We start from the raw sequence: 6,483 nt of genomic DNA on the forward strand, positions 1-6,483 counted from the left end.
ATGATGGGGAACAAAAACAGATGAACTTCAGATGACAGTTATTTGCTCTTCCTGAAAGGGTGCACACACACACACACACACCTTTGCCTATGCATACATACACACTTTTTAAATGTAAAAACATTACAAAAAAGGTTCACCTAAAATGTGATGGACCCCATTTTAAAAGACTTAGATTTCACATGGAGGAATATTTAGTGATGTTTGTGAGAACTCCATCCACATAATAATTCTGACCTGGTCCTTCAAAGTCAATACCACAGTCAACAGTTTACACAGTAACAACACACAGTTACTGGTTAACCAGCGGTGATGTGGAGTCAGGGTAGGCAGGATGGGAAATGCTTACCCTGTAATAATAATGATTTACTGTCATTTCTCTTTGCTTATTTGAGCTGTTCTTGCCATAATATGGACTTGGTAGTTTGCCATAATATGGACTTGGTATTTTACCAAATAGGGCTATCTTCTGTATACTGTGTCAATTCCACAAATGAACTTTTAACAAGGCACGCCTGTTAATTGAAATGCATTCCAGGTGACTACCTCATGAAGCTGGTTGAGAGAACACCAAGAGTGTGCAAAGCTGTCATCAAGGCAAAGGGTGGCTACTTTGAAGAATCTAAAATCTTTTTTGATTTATTTAACACTTTTTGGGGGTTAATACATAATTCCATGTGTTATTTCATAGTTTAGATGTCTTCACTATTATTCTACAATGTAGCAATAGTGAAAAAAAGAAAACCCTTGAATGAGTAGGTCTGTCCAAACTTTTGACTGGTACTGTAGGTCACACAGGAACATTCAATGTCGTCTTGGTAGGCAACTCATGTATATTTGGCCTTGTGTTTTAGGTAATTGTCCTGCTGAAAGGTGAAAGTGTGTTGGAAAGTGGACTGAACCAAGTTTTCCTCTAGGATTTGGCCTGTCCTCAGCTCTATTCTGTTTGTTTTTATCCTAAAAACTCTGTAGCCCTTGCCAATAATAAGTATACCCATAACATGATGCAGCCACCACCATGCTTGAAAACAGAGTGGTTCTCAGTGATGTTATGTTTGGGGCAAATTCAACACGTATTGTATTCAGGACAAAAAGTTCACCTCAAACTCAAAGCGACACCACATAGTCAACAAAGCGTCTCAACACTTTTCATAATACCCAGATTAACGATATTGGACGCAACGGATTCACCGATTTTCGACGGGCCCAAACGTGAATGCTTAGCTGAATGGAAAGGACTCCTTTTTCAAGGTTTCCACCAGTTCATCACACAGGACTTGTCCTTGTTGGATTAGATCGCAAAGGCATTGTGACAGTATTCATGGGTTTGAGAGACATTGTAGCCTCTCAGCAAAATGCAGCAATATCGGAGGTATTGTCTTTTATCGATGGCAGTTATATTGTTAAGGAACCTTGAGCGTGGCTGAGGTGCACCCATGACCAGCTCGGAATCCAGATTGCATAGCGGATAAGGTACGGTGGGATTCGAAATGGTCGGTGATCTGTTTGTTAACTTGGCTTTCGAAGGCCTTTGAAAAGGCAGGGTAGGATAGATATAGATCTGTAACAGTTTAGGTCTAGAGTGTCTCTCCTTTTGAAGAGGAAAATTACCACGACAGCTTTCCAATCTTATGGGATCTCAGACGATACGAAAGCGAGGTTGAACAGCCTAGTAATAGGGGTTGCAACAATTGCGGCAGATAATTTTAGAAAAAGGGTCCAGACTGTCTAGCTTAGCTGATTAGTATAGGTCCAGATTTTGCAACTCTTTCAGAATATCAACTGTCTGGATTTGGGTGAAGGAGAAATGGGGGAGGCTTGGGCAACTTGCTGTGGGGCGTGCAGAGCTGTTGACCGGGGTAGGGGTAGCCAGGTGGAAAGCATGGCCAGCCACAGAAAAATGCTTATTGAAATTCTCGGTTATCGTAGATTATCGGTTGTGACAGTGTTTCCTAGCCTCAGTGCAGTAGGCAGCTGGGAGGAGGTGCTCTTATTCTCAATGGACTTTACAGTGTCCCAGAACTTTTTGGAGTTTGTGTTACAGGACGCAAATTTCTGTTTGAAAAAGCTAGCCTTTGCTTTCCTTACTGCCTGTGTATATTGGTTCCTAACTTCCCTGAAAAGTTGTATATCGTTGGGGCTATTCAATGATAATGTAGTACGCCACAGGATGTTTTTGCGCTGGTCAAGGAGAGAAGTTTGGAGTGAACCAAGGGATATATCTGTTCTTTGTTCTACATTTTTTGAACAGGGCGTACTTATTTAAGATGGTGAGGAATGCACTTTTAAAGAATATCCAGGCATCCTCTACTGACGGAATGAGGCCAAAATCCTTCCACGATACCCGGGCAAGGTCGATTAGAAAGTCCTGCTCGCTGAAGTGTTTAAGGGAGCGTTTGACAGTGATGAGGGGTGGTCGTTTGACCCATTTCGGACACAGGCAATGAGGCAGTGATCGCTGAGATCCTGGTTGAAGACAGCAGAGGTGTATTTAGAGGGCAGGTTGGTCTGGATGATATCTATGAGGGTGCCCGTGTTTACGGATTTAGGGTTGTACCTGGTAGGTTCCTTGATAATTTGTGTGAGATTGAGGACATCTAGCTTAGACTTCTTACATATCATACGGTCAAGCTGCTCTCACAACAGCTCAATAGGGTTAAGATCCGGTGACTGTGCTGGCCACTCCATTATGGAAAGAATACCAACTGACTACTTCTTCCCTCCCTAAATAGTTCTTGCATCGTTTGGAGCTGTGCTTTGGGTCAATGTCCTGTTGTAGGAGGAAATTGGCTCCAATTGAGCACTGTCCACAGGGTATGGCATGGCGGTGCAAAATGGAGTAAGTCTTCCTTCAAGATCCCTTTTACCCTGTACAAATCTCACACTTTACCACCACCAAAGCACTCCCAGACCATCACATTGCCTCCACCATGCTTGACAGATGGCGTCAAGCACTCCTCCAGCATCTTTACATTTTTTCAGAATCTCACGATCATCACACTTCTTTGTGATCCGAACACCTCAAACTTAGATTAGTCTGTCCATAACACTTTTTTCCAATCTTCCTCTGTCCAGTGTCTGTGTTCATTTGCCCATCTTAATCTTTTCTTTTGATTGGCCAGTCTGAGATATGGCTTTTTCTTTGCAACTCTGCCTAGAAGGCCTGCATCCCGGAGTTGCCTCTTCACTGTTGATGTTGAGACTGGTGTTTTGCGGGTACTATTTAATGGATCTTCCAGTTGAGGACTTGTGAGGAATCGGTTTTTCAAACTTGACACTAATGTACTTCTCCTCTTGCTCAATGGTGCAATGGGGCCTCCCACTCCTCTTTCTATTCTGGTTAGAGCCAGTTTGCGCTGTTCTGTGAAGGGAGTAGTACGAGATCTTCAGTTTCTTGGCAATTTCTCACATGGAATAGCCTTCATTTCTCAGAACAAGAATAGACTGACGAGTTTCAGAAGAAAGTTCTTTGTTTCTGGCCATTTTGAGCCTGTAATAGAACACCCAAATGCTGATACTGCAGAAACTCAACTAGTCTAAAGAAGGCCAGTTTTACTACTTTAAATCAAGACAAGTTTTCAGCTGTGCTAACAATTGCAAAATGTTTTCTAATGATCAATTAGCTAATCCAAGTTTATCATTTTAAAAGGCTAACACAACGTGTCATTGGAACAGAGGAGTGATGGTTGCTGATAATGGGCCTCTGTTCGCCTATGTAGATATTCCATTAAAAATAATCAGTTTCCAACTACAATAGTCATTTACAACATTAACAATGTCTACACTGCATTTCTGATCAATTTGATGTTATTTTAATGGACAAGAAAAAAAAACGTGCTTTTCTTTCAAAAACAAGGACATTTCTAAGTGACCCCAAACTTTTGAACAGTAGCGTAGTATATTAATAATGACATATTTTTCTAAATGTGATGTGTCAACAAAACTGTGTAGTCAGACACACACACAAGCTCTCCAGCGTATCCATTGTTTATAAGAGGATGTGCCATTATGTGTGCTGTATTCTCACTCAGCAGCAATGCCTCTTGAAAAAAAACTAACATGAAGCCATTTGTGATATCCCAATGTATCAAAAGGTCATGTAGAATATTGCTAAATTATACAGAGCATGATTATTGTTTTTCAACTGAAAAGGCATAAATTCAGGGCTTGAGCAATCTGTCGTTTTGGGAGAGATAGTCCACTGTTGCAATTATTTCCACACAAACCCTGGTAAAGGAAAAACAAGGAAAACTGCTGTTTATAATCTGGATGTGTCTGGGGAATCTTTTGAGTGCTAAGCCATACATGAATCCTTGGCATGACATTGGTGGTCAAGTTCAAACAAAGCTCATTTCTCTCAAATGTTGTGCACAAATTTGTTCATCCCTGTTAATGAGCATTTCTTCTTTGCCAAGATAATCCATCCACCAGTCAGGTGTGACATATCAAGAAGCTGATTAAACATGATTATACAGGTGCACCTTGTGCTGGGGACAATAAAAAGCCACTCTAAAATGTACAATTTTGTCACAACACAATGTCACATACAGTACTAGTCAAAAGTTTAGACACCTACTCATTCCAGGGTTTTTCTTTAATTTTACTACTTTCTACATTGTAGAATAGTGAAGACATCCAAACTATGAAACAACATATATTGAATAATCTATTAACTCAAAAAGTGTTATACAAATAAAATATATGTCATATTTTAGATTCTTTAAAGTAGCCACCCTTTGCTTTGACAGTTTCGCACACTTTTGGCATGCCCAAGACTTCCACATCCGGCTTCTTCCCCTGCTGGATTGTCTGAGACCAGCCACCAGGACAACTGATGAAACTGTGTGTACACAAGCGAAGAATTGCTGCACAAATTGTCAGAAACCGTCTCGTGTACAGTAGACATGGGTCACAATAGCACTTAACATTAGGCACCACTTTATTTTGATTACTTTAGATAGGATTGATTTAGCACCTTATATTGCTATATGAGATTACTGTAAAGATGGGTGTTGGGAAGGGAGAGTGAGTGGGCAACCAAGAATCGTAGGCAAGAGTCCATTTACCCTTCAATTATTAACATCATTGACACTTAGGTGGTTTCATACTTGCCTTTGAGGGAAAACACTGCCGTTACTGTAATTACCTCAGTAGACAACAGTAAAGTTGAATCATCTCCTTAATTGGCTGAATTAAAATATATTTACTTAGCCTGTGTTGCAGATTGTTGCCACGGCACCAATTGGGACTCTTCCAAGGCCACGTTTCTCCTTAACCCAGGGTGACACAGAGCATGGGGGCAGATGCCAGATGGAACCTCCCGATTATCCTGTAAGGGGAAGTGTCTGGCCCCACTTCATGGGCTGGAGCACTTTCTCTGAGTGCACAAGGTGGACGAGAAGGCATCTCGGGACAGGGTCTGGCTGCTGTGCTGTGGGATTTCCACAGGCTACGGGGCAGCAATTAACTCACTCCAGGGGGACAAAAACACTATTTCTAAAAGCTTTAAACAAGAACAAGGAAAACAGTATGACATTTTGTAAATGCAGAATATTTCCGCACTAACACATCTGATTCCAAGTAACAACCAAATGATTGCAGCATTACCACAAATGGAGAAGGCAAGTGGAAGAGGGAGAAGGTAGGGAACTTTGAGGGCAAAAATGTTGACAGCTATGCCATACAGGTTGCAAAATAGCTGGGAAAATATTTTTGAAGTACCGATTCCATGGAACATGGTCTATGACCTCATACAAGAAACAACACTTCAAATATTTCAATTTAAATTATTGCCACCAATATAATGCTTTATATATGGAGCATAAAACAATCTCAGCTCTGCAGATTTTGCCATGAAGAGACAATCACTAGATAATTTATTCTGGTATTGCCCTTATTTTATTCTGGTATGTAGCTCGTTTCTTGTCACAGGTTCAGGAATGGCTAAAAAAGCAAAACATTCATTTAAAATGAACCATACAAATAGCAGTGTTGGGCGATTTGGAAAGCCATAGTCAATCAGCAATATAGTAAAACTGGCAGCAAAGGTTTCCATCTTTATGTCACAATATGTGGATACTATGCAATTAGAAAGGTTCACAATACATGTAAAACAGCAGTTAGAAAAATATATGGCACATGGAAACCAAATGAGCGGGGTCTACGATGGTAGGGGCTGAGAGCAGCTGAAGGGTTTCGATTAAGGAGCTCATGATCGTTAATATGTCAAGGGAAAGCTGTATATAAAAGTGCCATGTTTGTCAAATGTATCTATATGTAACAAAAAAACTAGAAACCCCAAAATATTTATTTTTGTCCTCTGAAGAGGTGGTAGTTGGATTGATTTTTAATTTTTTAATACAGCCGATTCAACTGATTGAGTATAGCAGGACAACTCTCACCTACTGGCTTTGGTGTTTCATTTCCATTCCCCTACAGGTGAGGGCGGGCTCCACCTGTGCAGTTTGGCCTTGGGGCTTTGGG

This window comes from Oncorhynchus nerka, linkage group LG18 (assembly GCF_034236695.1).
Source record: "Oncorhynchus nerka isolate Pitt River linkage group LG18, Oner_Uvic_2.0, whole genome shotgun sequence".
NCBI classification, from domain to species: domain Eukaryota; kingdom Metazoa; phylum Chordata; class Actinopteri; order Salmoniformes; family Salmonidae; genus Oncorhynchus; species Oncorhynchus nerka.